This window comes from Pseudophryne corroboree, assembly GCF_028390025.1.
Source record: "Pseudophryne corroboree isolate aPseCor3 chromosome 3 unlocalized genomic scaffold, aPseCor3.hap2 SUPER_3_unloc_34, whole genome shotgun sequence".
Lineage (NCBI taxonomy): Eukaryota > Metazoa > Chordata > Amphibia > Anura > Myobatrachidae > Pseudophryne > Pseudophryne corroboree.
Genome location: NW_026967524.1, coordinates 655,846 through 672,822, shown reverse-complemented (window position 1 = coordinate 672,822; position 16,977 = coordinate 655,846). Strand labels below are relative to the sequence as shown.

Sequence of the window (16,977 nt, the reverse complement as noted above, 5' to 3'; positions counted from 1 at the left end):
GAACTGCACTGAGCCAGCATATAACAGAGAGGCCTAATTAATAATTTCATACAGCTGCCCTGTTGCATGACTCCAAACTGACAAAATGCAATTAGCAGCCAGGTGAGGCTGAACACATGGGAACAAGCTGCAATTACACAGACTCACCAGTGGCAGCAACCAAGAGTATTCTAAAACAGAGCAACGGGAAATCCTGGCCTGCAAGACAACTTATAAACATAAAATACATAACTGACAAAACAGGAATGAGCCACAGCCGTGGCTCATAACAGTACGCCCCCCTTGAGGAGGGGTCAAAGAACCCCAAAATACAGACTATCCAAAACAAGGGATACAAAAAAAACCCTGACACACTGGTCTAACAGACACAAAAACAGAAACAAGCTGCAACCACAGCTTGTAACAGTGCCCTCCCCCTGACAGTGGCCACTGGACACAAGACAAGGAAAAAAAAAATCTTTTTTATTTTTTTATTTAATCAAGGCAAGAGTCAAAAAATTATTTATTTTTCTTCTTCTTCTTTTTACAAAGCTCTTTAGGTCTGACCAAGGTAATTCCCCAAATATTGTCTGAACTGATGGTACCACCCAGCAAGGCTGCGTTCAAATCAGAGACAGGTTTCTTACCCTTAGGAGCTGAACTTTCTGGCAAAGTACTATTATTAGAAGAAGAAGAAGTCAGAAAAGCACATCCTGCAGTCAAAACAACGGGCTGGGACTCTTGTGCCGAGTTTACAGTATTTGGTGGACTCTCAACAGACAAGACGGGTGACTTAGAGGAACCTGAACCAATTTCTTTGGGACCATATCTTTTAATAATTGCATCACTGAATGCTGGGAGATCCTGAAGAATGGGATCTTCAGCTTTCATTAGGCTGGTCGCCCACTCAAAAGGCTCTCCTCTAAAAGAATAAATCAGATAGAGCACAAGGTTCTCTGAAGTGATGCCCAGAAATGGTCTAGACAACATAATAATGTAATAGTGTTTGTAAAGCGCCAGAAATTGGGCTAAGTCCCCATAAAATATTATGGATGTTGAGATATCAACAGAGTCAGGATCTGTTTCCTTCCCATCTGACTGACTGAAGTGCTTTGCTAGGACCTGGTCACTATTGACCTTACTCGAGGCTGAGACTCTCTGAACCCCACCTGGGGCAGTGACTTTCTGAACCCCACCCAGGGCAGTGACTTTCTGAACCCCACCCGGGGCAGTGACTTTCTGAACCCTACCCGGGGCAGTGGCCTCCGGGAACCCCGCTGGGGTCAGCACCTCGGATTCTTTTACTGGGACCGAGCCGTCGGCCTCCCTAACTGGGACCGAGCCATTGGCCTCCCTCTCCGAGTCAATAATTATCTAAACTTCTCCCGGGACTATAACTTCCGGGACTTTTGCTGAAGCTATAACCTTCAGCACCTCCACTAATGCTACGCCTCTTAAGTTCTTTCCTGGGGAAGCGACCTCTAGCCCCTTCTTAGAGGCTGCGTCTCTCGAGACCCCACTTGGGGATATTACTTCAAATATCCCTTCTGGGGTTTTGCTTCTCGAGTTCCCTTCTAGAACTGTGGTTTTAGATACCCTTTTTGGGGTTGCGCTTTTCAAGTCCCTACCTGGGGTAACGGCCTCTGAGACCCCTTCTGGTATGGACACCTGAGCTACAATATTTGATGTCCCTCTATAAGCTTGGTCATCGGGTACCGCTCCAGCACTCTAGGCACCGGGTACCGCTCCAGCACTCTGGGCACCGGGTGCTGCTCCAGCACTCTGGGTACCGGGTACTGCTCCAGCACTCTGGGCACCGGGTACCGCTCCAGCACTCTGGGCACCGGGTACCGCACCAAGAACCTGAGCATCGGGCACCTCTCCAGGACCCTGGGCAACAGGCACCTCTCCAGGACCCTGGGCAACAGGCACCTCTCCAGGACCTGGGCAACGGGCACCTCTCCAGGACCCTGGGCTCGGGGAACCACTCCAGGAGCCTGGGCTACGGGCACCACTCCAGGGGCTTGCAACTCTGCTTCCACAGGAACCTCAAGAGAGGAGAGAAACATTCTCTTTTGATTCCTGAATCTATAATGGGGCTCCCTTGCCCAAGGACCCCAATTATAGGACAGAGAGCTTTTTAGTGTGGGTTGTGTGACAAGTACCTCTGCCACAGTAGAGACAGGAGTAGGTCTTGTATCCTGACTCAACTTGGCCAGAGGGCAAGACTCGTCAACACACTTTGGCTTGCGCAACTCACAGGTCTGCAGATAGTGGCCTAAACCCCCACAATATAGGCACAAGTTTAAGTTTCTGCGACGCAGACGCTCCTCTTCTGAGAGCCTGGGCCGCAGAAAACTTTTAAACCTTTTCTCTTCAATTAAACCAGAGGATTCTCTTGTCACCATACTGTGAACAAGAGTCTCTTTAGAGATAGATGTACTCTCAACGACTTCTGGCAAGATGAGCAAGATTTCAGTCAGAAGGTTTTGCAGTTGTTTTAGGGATTGCTGCAAAACTTCTAATCGCTCTGGTCTCAAAGCACTGAAAGCATGGTTCAGGGCTGAGAGAGATGCCTGCAGGGCTTGCATAGTAGACATAGGAGGATTTAAAACTAGACAAGACAAGGCAAGACTAGGCAAGACAAGACTGAATTTTTTAAACTAGACAAGACAGGACTGGATTTTTAAACACCAGACTGGAATTCTGCACACTAGTTTCTAAACAGGACTGGATTCTAAACACTGGATTGGATTCTGCATACTGAATACTAGACAGGACTGGATTATAAACACCGGACTGGGTTCAGCACACTGAATTCTAGACAGGACTGGATTCTAGACTAGACACTGGACTGGGCCAAAAAATAAAAAAGTTTTATTTATTTTTTGTGGTAGGGCTGGTGATTATGTTAGGTTCCTGGTGCTCAGAACAAGGGAGATGTTATGAAGTGAGTCCAGAGCACCAGGGCGTAATGCTGGGAAAGGGGAATGGAAAGTGAATAGCCCCTGGCGCCCTATCTCCGTTGTCTCGCCCGTGCTGTCAGTACACTCTTGCGAGACTATGGTTGCTTGAGCCCATGGCAGCCGCATTTGAAGGGCGGATTACGTCTGCCCAACTTCGATGACCCCTCAGGTCTTAATGAGAGACAAAGAGTGTACCGAGACAGGTTGATAACAAGGGGCCCTCTAACTGAAACAACCAAAGCCAGGGGCTATTAACTAGCCTAAAACCAAATGCATGTGCGGCTTGCCGCCAAAGGAAAAGAACAACAAAGGAAATGCTGACCACACGCTGACACCATACTTTTGTGTACCGGCGGTGACAGCATAAGCAGAACCCTCTGCAAAACACCAGTGACAGGAATAATAACAGAATACAGCGGCCTAGGTCGACGGACGCGGCAGAGCCGCTACTCACGGAACCGGTACGAATACTGGCAAACGGACAGGAACCTCCAATGCTGCCGGCACAGACTCTCAGAACTAGAGGACAGGCAAAATCCCAAACGACAGACCGGTGAACACCAAGAAGCCAGAAACTTGACCAGGCACAGGCAAAGCCACTGGACTTCAGGACAGGAACGCTTAACGGCAGGACACGGGATCAGACACAGAAATCGACACAGGGACTGACACAGGAATTCAGGAACTGGCAGGAACAAGCTCAGAACTCAAGCAGACTGGAAACTTAGAAATATCACTAGCATCTGTGAATTGCAGTCAGCCAGCATATAACAGAGAGGCCGAATTAATAATTTCATACAGCTGCCCTGTTGCATGACTCCAAACTGACAAGATGCAATTAGCAGCCAGGTGAGGCTGAACACATGGGAACAAGCTGCAATTACACAGACTCACCAGCGGCAGCAACCAAGAGTATTCTAAAACAGAGCAACGGGAAATCCTGGCCTGCAAGACAACTTATAAACATAAAATACATAACTGACATGCAAAACAGGAATGAGCCACAGCCGTGGCTCATAACAAGAGGATGCTGGGCGACCGTCCCAGTGCGGAATAAATCTGCAGTACTTGTACATAGGTACTGATGTAGTTACACGAGAGTTGTGTACGGTTGAGATCAGACTGTTTCTGATTTCTGTTGTTCATGCTGTTAACTGGTTTAGTTATATACCATGTTGTACGGTGTGTTGTGGTGTGAGCTGGTATGTATCTCACCCTTAATTCTTTTCCTCGAAATGTCCGTCTCCTCTGGGCACAGTTTTATAACAGGTCTGGAGGAGGGGCATAGAGGGAGGAGCCAGCTCACACCCATTAAAAGGTCTTAGAGTGCACATGTCTCCTGCGGAGCCCGTCTATACCCCATGGTCCTTACGGAGTCCCCAGCATCCTCTGCGGACTAGGAGAAAAAGATTTACCATTAGGTTTAAAATCTTATTGTTATCCTGTGGATAACCTGTGGACCCAGCCGGATAAATATACGTTATGGTAAGAACTTACCGTTTATAACTGTATTTCTCATATGTCCACAGGTTTCCACAGGGATCTCACCCTGACGCACTCGATTTGAGAAACTTTATACTGACTAACCTCTTCCCTCTTGCATGGAAGGGTGTGCAAGTGTGTTCTTCTCGCCTGAATAGGGTTCTACATAAAGCTCCTGCCTAAATGCTTTGGAATACAACTGATTTCACTGAGCCAGTGGGCGGGGATATATGGACGAGCCTGTTTCATCCTGGGAGGCCTGAAAGCTTGTGATCATTTGGTGCCAATCCGCTGTCGCTCCATCATATCCCATTGTTATCCTGTGGAAACCTGTGGATATAGGAGAAATACCGTTATCAACGGTAAATTCTTACCATAACGTATATTTAACTAACAATAATAAACAGTGGAGTTTTGGTTCATGTATTGCTCAGTGCATTTAAGCCTGCAGCCCCCGACAAGGGACCCCACTATACTGCAGGTGCTACTCTGTTGCTAAATATAATTACCATAAAAACAGCTATCACATTAGTGTTAAACTTTAGGTTTGCTCTCAGCGGCGGAACAGTGGCCGAAATGCTTGGATTGGTTTTCAGAGCACCAGTCTGACGTATCGCCACATCTTATGTGGCCCTCCAATTCACCAGGTCTGGGACTGTTTGGCTGGGTCCGGCATTGTACTGTTGGTTCAGTTCCTGATGCGTTTGGAACGATTGGTGGTTGCTAGGTGCCCTAAATACCTGTGGTCCAGATTTATCATGATCTACTTTCACCCACTGTTCCGCCGCTGAGATTCTTGGTGTCCAGGCTTTCTTCCACTGTAGATGGATACTACTCACTGTCTACAAGGGATCACCAACAAACAAATGCCGGTCTCGGCCACAACCAATGGCTCCCTTTTGCCAGTCGCATCACGTGCACGACCCATGGTTCCATCTGAAAAAGAAACAATATCTCAAAAATTTGCATTGTATCAATACCTCAGACATTCACAATGATCATCCAGTAGTTTTAGTGTCACCATCTACACCCATGTGCACGTCCCGTGTTGTTGTGCTCTCTCTCTCTCTCTCTCTCTCTCTCTATATATATATATATATAATATTTATATTAAACCTTATTGAAGGCAGAAGGCAAAGACTGGGCACGCTTAGCCCCAGAATACAGCCCATGGCTTCATAGGCGTCACTAAGCTGCGGCAGTGAAAGGTGCCAAGAGTGAGTGGAGCGATTGGCTTTAGGGCAGTAGGAGTGGGGTGACTTAATAGACTGGGTCTTGGTCCCAGTGGCGGCTGATAGCTATCAGGTAGGGTAGATAAGAAGCCACTTAGTGAGGAGAGCTCCAGAAAGCACGTCTGGATGGACCACGCTCCTCTTATTTATTATTTTATATACTAACAGGGGTGACAGGTGTTGTACCTCCCTGCAAAGGCAGACACAATCTCTTTCTCATCAGACTCTGCTGTCTTCCCTGCACTCTCACTCAGATGTTCACTGCTGCCAGTAGCACATATATGAGAAGCAGAAGTATGGTGGCAGCTGTATAGTTTCTGATATGTAATTCTCTTTACACACACCATCCTTATTACTATTGAGAATATAGAGGTAAGACACTGATGTAAAAATATGATTTTAATTACCTACCGGTAAATCCTTTTCTCGTAGCCTGTAGAAGATGCTGGGATCCATTTAGTACCATGGAGATGTACCAAAGCTCCCAGTACAGGAGGGAGAGTGCTGAGGTTCCTGCAGAACTGATTAACCAAACTTGAGGTCCTCAGAGGCCAAAGTATAGAACTTGTAAAACTTAGCAAACGTGACCAAGTAGCTGCTCGGCAAAGCTGAATAGCCGAGACACCCTGTGCAGCTGCCCTGGAAGAACCCACTTTACGGGTAGAGTGCGCCTGAACAGATTTTGGAATTGGCAATCCTGCCGCGGAATAAGCATGCTGGATAGTAATAAATAAAGGTGATTCAGCGCTAGTGACTAGTTAGATAATTATTAAAATTTATTGAAAACATACATTGATTTCTTGTATAATAACATACACTTTACTGTTGCAACAGATAAAAAATGGTGGTACCACGACACAAAAAATTTAATATAAAAATAAAAAATAAAAAGTTCCAAAAAATATATATGTATAGGGCCTAGATCAACACTGCTTATTGGTTGAAGAAATTCTTAGATTGCTGGGTATGTAGCAAGATGCCTTATCCTAGGGAAATGAATAACGGTGTTACCAGTTTGCTGTAGTGAGTCCTCCACTCGGTTAGCACTCCGTAGTCATGGGGATTCTCTCACTTCTTTGATTGTCCCGTGCTGGAATTAGTGAGGGAGATGAACCCTGATAGGTCCTGATGCAATATCTTCCCTGGAGTTATTCCATGCGGGTCACCGTTCCCAAAAATGGATAGCCGGCAGATCTTGTAGTTAGTGGATCCCAGTCTTTGTCACCAACGCGTTTCACTGCTGGTGCAGCTTTCTCAAGGTGTATATGCAGTGTAAAAAGAGCCCTTATATAGCAGTGTTGATCATAATCGGCTACAGGTGTGCAGTTTCCAATCAATTCCTAAATTCATCAAATCTAAAAACTAATCTAGTTAAATTAATACATCATTTGCCAGAGGACAGTCCTATTAAACAATAGTAAAAACGAAATGTTGAAATACCTTAAAAAACGATTTTATTAAATTCATAATGGTCACATGATCGTTTGTCCCGGAAGTGGGAAGCGATCACATCCTGGATTCAGGCGTGCGTGTCACCCCTCTATTTCACTTCAGTGAAAGAGAAAGGTTTGTCTGGTCAAAATATAGCACGTGATCGGAGTTCCGATCACGTGACCCGCCCGTGACGTCTCTCTCCCCCTTCGGTGAGAGAGAGGTAATATGTAGTTAGTCAGAATAGGACACGTGATCGGAGTTCCGATCACGTGACCCGCCCGCAACGTCTCTCCCTCGCTTCAGCGAGAGGGGAGGTAAGTCTAGTCAGATAGAGACACGTGATCAATTTTAATGCCGGACAGATTTTAAAAAACAGATGTAAGTTTGTCCAATCACATGACCTTAATCATGGTCAGGACATTAACATACATCCCGTTGTCCAGCATCACCAAGAGCCATCAAAATGTATATATAGGTCTTCATTAGGAAAAAATTATATAATAATTATTATATGGCAAGGGGGATGTTGGAACAAAAATGCCATTTTAATATCCTTCTAACCACATCATTAGCATGACACACATCCAACAACCTTCTTCCCTCCTGGATGATACCACATATTTAGTTTAGAATTTATCATTTTTAATAGATATAAAATAAATAAAAGCAGACCATAGCATCATTGGCTCCATAATAATCTCATTTATCTTCTAATTATAATAACCAAAATAGTCTCATGCTCATAAATGGTAGTTGAGCATCTTATAATAAATAGGTAAAGATCAAATTCTTGCATATTCATTGGTTCATTCTTCAGTTAAACTCATCTAGTATCTTTTGACAATTTAATGATCACATATAACATGGTCTAGCAGCACAAAAGATCATTATTATTTCATCAGAGATTCCGTCATATGGTGTGATATAAGACACAATAGAGCACAAATATATCTATAAAAATATTATTTCTCATATATATTTTTTATTATTATTTTGTTCATGAATTGATCTTTGGTGTAATAAAGAAAATCCTCGTGACAGATCAGCTTCTCCACCTCTGAAATAACATCTCCCTTCAGAGAAGTGCATTCAGCTCTAGGGCCTCATTGAGACCGCTAGGATATAATGAATCAAGCTGGAATGTCCAGAAAATTTCCTGTTTGCATAAGCGGGTGTATCTGTCACCCCCTCTCTCAGTTTTCTTGATGTGTTCAAGACCTGTAATGGTCAGGGATGATGGATCTTTGTTATGAAATTTGAGAAAATGTCTTGGGACACTATGGTTGGTTACCCCATTCACAATATTCCTACGGTGCTCCATGAATCTGATTTTGATACTTCTTGTTGTTCTTCCCACATAATTCAATTTACAGCTACATTGTAAGCGGTAGATGACCCAAGAGGTATTACAGTTAATAAAACTTGATATTTTTATAATTTTCTGGTCCACAGGAGAGACTATTTCTTTAGTTTTATTGCACGTATGAAGACAGGTTGTACACCGGTTTGCCCCACATTTGTAGAAGACATTAGTTAATGGAGGTAACCATGACATACCTTTGGTATTATTTGAAGGTATAGTCTTCAATTGGCTTGGGGCTAGGATTGTTTTCAGTGACTTATTTTTCTTGAATATAAATTCTGGATTAGGAGGAAGTATCTTGGACAAAAGGGGGTCACTTTTTAACATAGGATAATTTTGTTTTATAATGGATTTGATCCTTTTTGATTCATTATTAAACTTTGAGATAAAGGCCAACTCTCTATTCTTTTGGTCTTGATGAACAGTTTTGGATTTGTGGACCAATAGTGACTGTCTGTTCATTGCTAATGTTTCTTTCAAGGCAATGTCTAGAATATATTGAGGGTATTCTCTATCTCTGAATTTCTGTATTAATTGGTCTGCTTGTGACAACAAAGATTCCATGGTAGAGCAGTTCCTACGTAGTCGCATCAGTTGGCCCCTTGGAATGTTCTTTTTCCAGGGGTCATAGTGTGCGCTTTTATAATGTAAGTAACCGTTGTTCCCTACTTCTTTCACAAAATTGGAAGTCAGGATACAGTTATCTTCAATACTAAGGGCTATGTCCAGGAAAGAAATGTTAGTTTTACTAAAGTGAGAGGTGAACTGTAAATTATAAGTGTTGTTGTTGAGAAAACAAACAAACTGTGAAAAAGAATCCAAATCCCCATCCCAAATAATAAAAAGGTCATCTATGTATCGGCCGTAGAAGACCAGCTTCTCCCCGAACCCACTTTGCCACACAAATCGGTCCTATAATTGGCCGACATAGAGGTTAGCATAGCTCGGGGCGAATCTGGTCCCCATGGCCGTGCCCATAGTTTGAAGATAAAAAGTGTCCGAAAAAAGAAAATAGTTGTGTGAAAGAATGAAGGATATAGAGTCGACTAGAAATTGTTCGCGTCTCTCGGAGAGGTCATGATCATGGGAAAGTAACTCATGTATAACTTGCACCCCCAAATTATGGGGGATGTTCGTATAGAGAGCCGAGACATCTAAAGTCGCAAATGAATAGGTCGATTTCCACTTAACATTCTCCAATAATTGGAGGAAGTGTGTGGTATCTGAGATGAATGACCTCAACCGAGAGACACGAGGTTGTAGAAAACTGTCGACATAGGCTGTAATTTTTTCCTAATGAAGACCTATGTATACATTTGATGGCTCTTGGTGATGCTGGACAACGGGATGTATGTTAATGTCTTGACCATGATTAAGGTCATGTGATTGGACAAACTTACATCTGCTTTTTAAAATCTGTCCGGCATTAAAATTGATCACGTGTCTCTATCTGACTAGACTTACCTCCCCTCTCGCTGAAGCGAGGGAGAGACGTTGCGGGCGGGTCACGTGATCGGAACTCCGATCACGTGTCCTATTCTGACTAACTACATATTACCTCTCTCTCGCCGAAGGGGGAGAGAGACGTCACGGGCGGGTCACGTGATCGGAAATCCGATCACGTGCTATATTTTGACCAGACAAACCTTTCTCTTTCACTGAAGTGAAATAGAGGGGTGACACGCACGCCTGAATCCAGGATGTGATCGCTTCCCACTTCCGGGACAAACGATCATGTGACCATTATGAATTTAATAAAATCGTTTTTTAAGGTATTTCAACATTTCGTTTTTACTATTGTTTAATAGGACTGTCCTCTGGCAAATGATATATTAATTTAACTAGATTAGTTTTTAGATTTGATGAATTTAGGAATTGATTGGAAACTGCACACCTGTAGCCGATTATGATCAACACTGCTATATAAGGGCTCTTTTTACACTGCATATACACCTTGAGAAAGCTGCACCAGCAGTGAAACGCGTTGGTGACAAAGACTGGGATCCACTAACTACAAGATCTGCCGGCTATCCATTTTTGGGAACGGTGACCCGCATGGAATAACTCCAGGGAAGATATTGCATCAGGACCTATCAGGGTTCATCTCCCTCACTAATTCCAGCACGGGACAATCAAAGAAGTGAGAGAATCCCCATGACTACGGAGTGCTAACCGAGTGGAGGACTCACTACAGCAAACTGGTAACACCGTTATTCATTTCCCTAGGATAAGGCATCTTGCTACATACCCAGCAATCTAAGAATTTCTTCAACCAATAAGCAGTGTTGATCTAGGCCCTATACATATATATTTTTTGGAACTTTTTCTTTTTATATTTCATTTTTTGTGTCGTGGTACCACCATTTTTTATCTGTTGCAACAGTAAAGTGTATGTTATTATACAAGAAATCAATGTATGTTTTCAATAAATTTTAATAATTATCTAACTAGTCACTAGCGCTGAATCACCTTTATTTATTGTTATATACAAAGGGTCTGACTAGCCCTTCCTATTTCAGCTGCTTGAGGATATACAACACATGTCAGCGCCATCTCTACTTCGGTAGTTTACATTCCATGCTGGATAGTAAGCCTGATCCAGCGTGAAATTGCTTAGAAGCAGGACACCCAATCTTTTTGGGATCATAAAGTACAAATAGTGCGTCTGACTTCCTGTGACGAGTAGTTCTCTTCACATAGATTTTCAAAGCCTGCACGACATCCAAGGACTTTGAGGTAATTGAGATGTCAGTAGCTACTGGCACCACAATAGGTTGGTTGATATGAAAAGCCGGCACAACCTCAGGGAGAAATATCTGATGCGTTCTGAGCTCAGCTCTATCCTCATGTGAAATCAAATAGGGGCTCTTGTGCGACAATGCCCCCAATTCTGACACACCTCTGGCAGAAGCCAAGGCCAACAACGTGATCGCCTTCCAAGTAAGAAACTTTACGTCCACCTCTTGTAAAGGTTCGAAGCAATCCGATTGCAGGAACTACAGCACCACATTAAGATCCCATGGTGCCATAGGAGGCACAAAGGGTGGTTGGATGTGCAGAACTCCTTTCAAGAAAGTCTGAACCTCAGGGATAGCAGCCAATTGTTTCTGGAAGAAAATAGACAAGGCCAAAATCTGTACCTTGATGGAGCCCAAGCGTAGGCCAACACCTGCTTGCAGAAAGAGGAGAAAATGTCCCAGTTGAAACTCCACCGTAGGAAACTTTTTGGATTCACACCAAGACACATACTTTTTCCAAATTTGATGGTAATGCTTAGACGTTACCCCCTTGTATCAGAGTAGGAATAACCTTATTCGGAATGCCCTTCCGTGCTAAGATCTGGCGTTCAACCTCCATGCCGTCAAACGTAGCCGCGGTAAGTCTTGATAGGCAAACGGCCCCTGCAGTAAAAGGTCCTCGCGAAGATGAAGAGGCCTCTGATCCTCCAGCAGTAATGCCAGAAGATCCGCGTACCAAGCCCGCCTTGGCCAGTCCAGAGCAATGAGGATCGCCGGAACTCTTGATCTTTTTATTAGTTTGAGAATCCTTGGGATGAGTGGAAGTGAAGGGAACACATACACTGACTGGAACACCCATGGAGTCACCAGGGTGTCCACCGCCACTGCCTGTATGTCTCATGAGCTGGAACAGTACCTCTGAAGCTTCTTGTTGAGGCGAGAGTCCATCATGTCTATCTGAGGTATACCCCATCGGCGTGTTACCTCTGTGAATACTTCTGGGTGGAGGCCCCATTCTCCTGGATGGAGATTATGCCTGCTGAGGAAGTCTGCTTCCCAGTTGTCCACTCCCGGAATGAAGATCGCCGACAGTGCCAGTGTGTGTCAGGATTCTTGTTACCTCTGACATTGCAGCCCTGCTCTTCGCTCCACCCTGCCTGTTTATGTAGGACACCGCTGTGATGTTGTCTGACTAAACCTGAATGGTTTGATCTTGCAGAAGATGAGCCGCTTGTAGAAGGCCATTGTATATGGCCCTTAGTTACAGAATGTTTATTGGAAGAACCGATTCCTGGCTTGACCACTCTCCTGTGAAGTTTTCCCCATTGGTGACTACACCCCAACCTTTGAGGCTTGCATCCATGGTTAGAAGAATCCAATTCTGAATCCCGAACCTGCGGCCCTTGAGCAGGTGAGAAGTTTGCCGCCACCAGAGTAGTGAAATTCTGGCTTTCGGTGACAGGCATATCGGCTGGTGCATGTGAAGATGCGATCCCGACCACTTGTCCAGGAGATCCAGCTGGAAGAACCGTGCATGGAATCTTCTGTATTGTAGAGCCTCGTAGGAGGATACCATCTTCCCCAGAAGGTGAATGCATCAATGAACCGATACCCGGGGAGGTTTCAAGACATCCCGGACCATTGATTGGATCACCAATGCTTTCTCCACTGGTAGAAACACCCTCTGCATTTCTGCGTCAAGTATTATCCCCAGGAAGGGCAGTCTCCTTGTCAGTTCCAAATGTGAATTTGGAAGGTTCAGGATCCACCCATGATCCCAGAGTAGTTGAGTTGAGAGCGCAATACTCTGCAACAGCTTCTCCTTGGAAGATGCCCCTATCAGCCTATCATCCAGATATGGAATTATGTTCACTCTCTGTTTCCGTAGGAGGAGCATCATCTCCGCCATGACCTTGGTGCACACCCTCGGTGCTGTGGAGAGGCCAAATGGCAACATCTGGAACTGATAGTGACAGTCCTGTAGTGCAAACCGTAGAAAGGCCTGGAGAGGTGGGATCAGATCGGAATGTGATGGTACGCATCCTTGATATCAAGGGATACTAGGAATTCCCCCTCCTCCAGACCTGAGATCACCGCTCTCAGAGACTCCATCTTGATTTGGAAAACCCTCAAGTAGGGGTTCAACAATTTCAGGTTCAATATAGGCCTTACCGAACCGTCCGGTTTTGGTACCACAAACAGGTTTGAGTAATAACCCTTGGTTTTTGAGTGAGGTGGAACTGGAACAATGACATTTGTCGTACCAATTTTTTAATGGCTTCCTGTAGGATAGCACTTTCTGTCAGCGAAGCTGGTAAGCCTGATTTGAAGAATCTGTGAGGTGGGAGTTCCTGAAACTCCAGTCTGTACTCCTGGGTAACAATATCCGTCACCCAGGGGCCTACGCATGATGACGCCCAGCTGTGACTGAAATCTTAGTCTCGCACCCACCTGCCTGATCTCCAGGCTGGGAGGTACACCATCATGCTGAATATTTGGAGGAAGCAGAACCTGGTTTCTGTTCCTGGGAACCTGTTGGTGCAGGTCTTTTGGATGTTCCCTGACCTCCTCTAAAGAAGGTGGGAGGGGGTTTGGATTTTTAAAATTTTGCGGTCCAAAAGGACTGCAGTATAGGATAAGATTTCCTAGCTGGGGCTGCTGCGGAGGGAAGAAATGTCGACTTACCCGCTGTCGCCGTGGATTCCACGCATCCAATGCGTCCCTAAATAGTGCCTGACCTGTGAATGGCAGGAACTCCACACTTTTCTTGGTTTCTGCATCCGCAGTCCATTGGCGTAGCCAGAGTCCTCTGCATGCCGAGACAGCCATGGAAGTAGCAGGCCAATGTCCTTCATGTTCTCCACCATGAAACCTGCAGAATCCTGTATGTGATGTAAAAACAAGTCAATGTCACTCCTATCCATAGTATCTAAGTCCTCTAGTAAGGTGCCTGACCACTTTACTATGGCTTTAGAAATCCATGCACAAGCAATAGTGGGTCTTAAAGCCACGCCTGTAGCAGTGTATAGTGATTTGAGCGTAGTCTCAATATTGCGTCAGCCGGCTCCTATAAGGCGGTTGAAGCAGGGACAGGTAAAACCATCTTTTTAGACAGCCTATATACAGAAGCGTCTACAATAGGTGGGTTTTCCCACTTCTTTCTATCCTCTTTAGGGTAAGGGAAAACAAAGAGAATTCTTTTAGTGATCTGGAATTTTTTCTATGGGTTTTCCCAGGATTTTTAAAACAAGGAGTTTTAACTCCTTAGAAGCAGGGAAGGTAAGCGAGGATTTCTTATTTACTGTAAAATAACATTACTTGTTCCAGAACCTTCTCAGAAATATGCAAAACATCCCTAATGGCTTCAATCATTAGCTGCACCTCTTTAGCAAGGGATGCATCCCCCCTGCATATCCCCATCACCGTCCCCTGTATCAGAGTCGGTATCAGTGTCAGCTTTCATTATCTGGGCAAGTGTACGGTTTTTGGGGTATGTAGGTGGGGTTTTAGATAAAGTAGTGGGAGCTGAATACTTCAAACCCACTACAGATTGTCTCAAAAACTGCGTCTCTTTCTCAGTATGTGACATCCTTGTTGAAATCTGGGATATCATTCCCCTTAAAGTATCCACCCATGGGGGTTCGGAGTCAGAAGGGTGAGACAGCACATTGCAGTCCTGAGTACATGGAATAGACTCCTCAGGAGAAGATAAACACCCTGCAGCACAGGACACAGAGTCCTTAGACATGGTAATGTGGATATACACACTTACACACACACACACAGGAAAATGTCAGACACAGTTTCCCCCAGAGTACCTTCAGAGAGTCACAGAGTATAAGGAGCCAGCCACACAGCGCCCCTGCAGACAGTTATTATGATAAAAGCCCGGCACTGACTGACTAACCTTAATATGGATGGCAGCGTTCCCTGTCAGTGTCCTAGTTCCTATGATCTGCAGAGAGAAAATGGCGCTGGTAAGTACTGGATCCGCTCTGAGAGGAAGCCCCGTCCCTTGTAATGGCATGCGGCTTCCTGCACTAATTGTTTATACTGGCCTGAGGGTTTTCGTGATAACAGGGGGATTAGCCCCTGTTAGCTGTGTGACCAGTGTAGGGTTTATCCACGCTGGCTCAGGACGCCCCTCAAAGTGCCTACACTGTGTGTTGCTGAGCCTTCCTGGAGCGCAGCCTGTCAGAGCTACGCTCCCACCCTTGTGCCGCCATACCCTGCCGCTAACTGAGACGCTGGCGCTGTACTCACCATTTTTCCTTCTTCTGGCTCTGTTAGGGGGTGGCGGCCGTGCTGCGTGAGTGAGCAGTCACCTCGTGGGCTTGCGATCAGCACCCTCAGGAGCTCAGTGTCCTGTCAGCGGAGTAGGGAACCATTAACTCTTCTGGAAGTTGGTTCCTATTCCCGACCCCCCCTAAGTCCCACGAAGCAGGGAGGCTGTTACCAGCAGCCTTCCTGTAACCTAACTAACTCTAGAAAATAAACACCTAAGAAAACTCCTAGGAGTTCCCCTAGCTGTGACCGGCTCCTCCGGGCACATTTTCTAAACTGAGTCTGGTAGGAGGGGCATAGAGGGAGGAGCCAGCCCACACTATTAAACTCCTAAAGTGCCAGTGGCTCCCAAAGGACCCGTCTATACCCCATGGTACTAAATGGACCTCAGCATCCTCTAGGACGTAAGAGAAAGTAGATTATAACTTAGGGTGTGCCGACCTGAAGCTGCTAACACTTTATTAACATTTATGATTTTCCCTATCACTTTGTATATATTTTTGTATTTTAAACACACTTCACTTACATAGTACTTATGTGCTTCTTATTAACCCTTAATAATTTTCACCTGTGTGCTAACCTGGGGTAGCCGACCTGTGCCGACGTGATGGGGTCCTGCACCCCGGACCCATACCTAGTATTAGGGACCCCCAGTGATGGAGACGCCTTGCCGATCGACCTGGGGGCTTAACCCTATATCTGCAGTTATACGCAACTAAGATCTCCGTATTATCTGATTATTATGTAGTATTATTTTTCACTCAGTGTGCATTAGGGAACACAATTTTTTTTTTATTACACCGAATTACCCCTCCCTTTTAGCACCTGAGTGACATCACAATCTGATTGAGCAGCTTACCAATATATGTGTATTGTATTTAGAGAGGCATGGATGGGTCAGCATTAGGAGGGATTGCTGACTCCAGAGTGCCATTGGAGATGTTAGGGGTGTCTCTAGGTAAGCTGGCTCTCAGATGCTGTAGGAGCCATTATCATGTGGCCTTACACTGGGCATTCAGACCCAGACATAGGTGTAATTAATTATGGAGTAGGTGTGGGGTGCGGTGGCCCATATGTCGGTATGGCTGGGCGGCTTCAGGTCGGCACACCCTAACACTTTATTAACACTTATGATTTTCTCTATCACTTTGTATATATTTTTGTTTTTTAATCACACTTAAATCTTACACAGAATTACCCCTCCCTTTTAGCGCCTGAGTGACATCACAATCTGATTGAGCAGCTTGCCACTATATGTGCATTGTGACTTAGCAGATGATGATTACAGGGTATCATATGGTGTATAGCATGTAAGGTACCTTGTTCCACACCTACTCTGCTGTAGCAATATACTTTATATAGGGGTAATACATGTACAGGTTTAATAGCGTATGAGCACACACATAAAGGAATGCTACCTTACCAATACTTCCAGGAGTAACGTTAGGAGACGTTTCTCTGATCCATCAGCTCATATGACTGATGTTATTGTTCATCTA

General features: G+C 44.9%; 1 protein-coding gene across 1 annotated transcript in view; it reads left to right on the top strand.

Annotated features, from left to right (window-relative positions):
• LOC134984079 (oocyte zinc finger protein XlCOF22-like) overlaps window positions 1-16,977 on the top strand; it is a 46,409-nt gene that overhangs the window by 26,792 nt on the left and 2,640 nt on the right. The window lies entirely within an intron of this gene.